This window comes from Gavialis gangeticus, unplaced genomic scaffold (assembly GCF_001723915.1).
Source record: "Gavialis gangeticus isolate Ggan-Ray unplaced genomic scaffold, GavGan_comp1, whole genome shotgun sequence".
Lineage (NCBI taxonomy): Eukaryota > Metazoa > Chordata > Crocodylia > Gavialidae > Gavialis > Gavialis gangeticus.
In genome coordinates, this window is record NW_017728996.1 from 34,904,004 (window position 1) to 34,904,298 (window position 295).

The 295-nt window shown below is 54.2% G+C and overlaps 1 protein-coding gene across 1 annotated transcript in view; it reads right to left on the reverse strand.

Moving 5' to 3' along the window:
- MYO1E (myosin IE) overlaps positions 1–295 on the reverse strand; it is a 129,786-nt gene that overhangs the window by 21,391 nt on the left and 108,100 nt on the right. The gene's annotated exons all lie outside the window — the stretch shown is intronic.

Here is a 295-nt window from a genome sequence, read left to right on the forward strand (position 1 = left end):
GAACCCATGCTGGTTACCCCTCAACATCACTTCCCCTGCAGGGCTCTCACAAATGTGGCCCTTGATAATTTTTTCAAAGACCTTCCCCAGGATAGAAGTGAGGCTGACTGGCCTGTAGTTGCCAGGCTCTTCCTTCCTCCCCTTCTTGAAAATAGGGACCACATTGGCCCTTTTCCAGTCCTCAGAAACTTGACCCGAGCACCAGGAGTCTATGAACAGCCGTGCTAATGGCTCTGCAATGACACCAGCCAACTCCCTCAGCACCCACGGATGAAGGTCATCCGGGCCCGCCGAC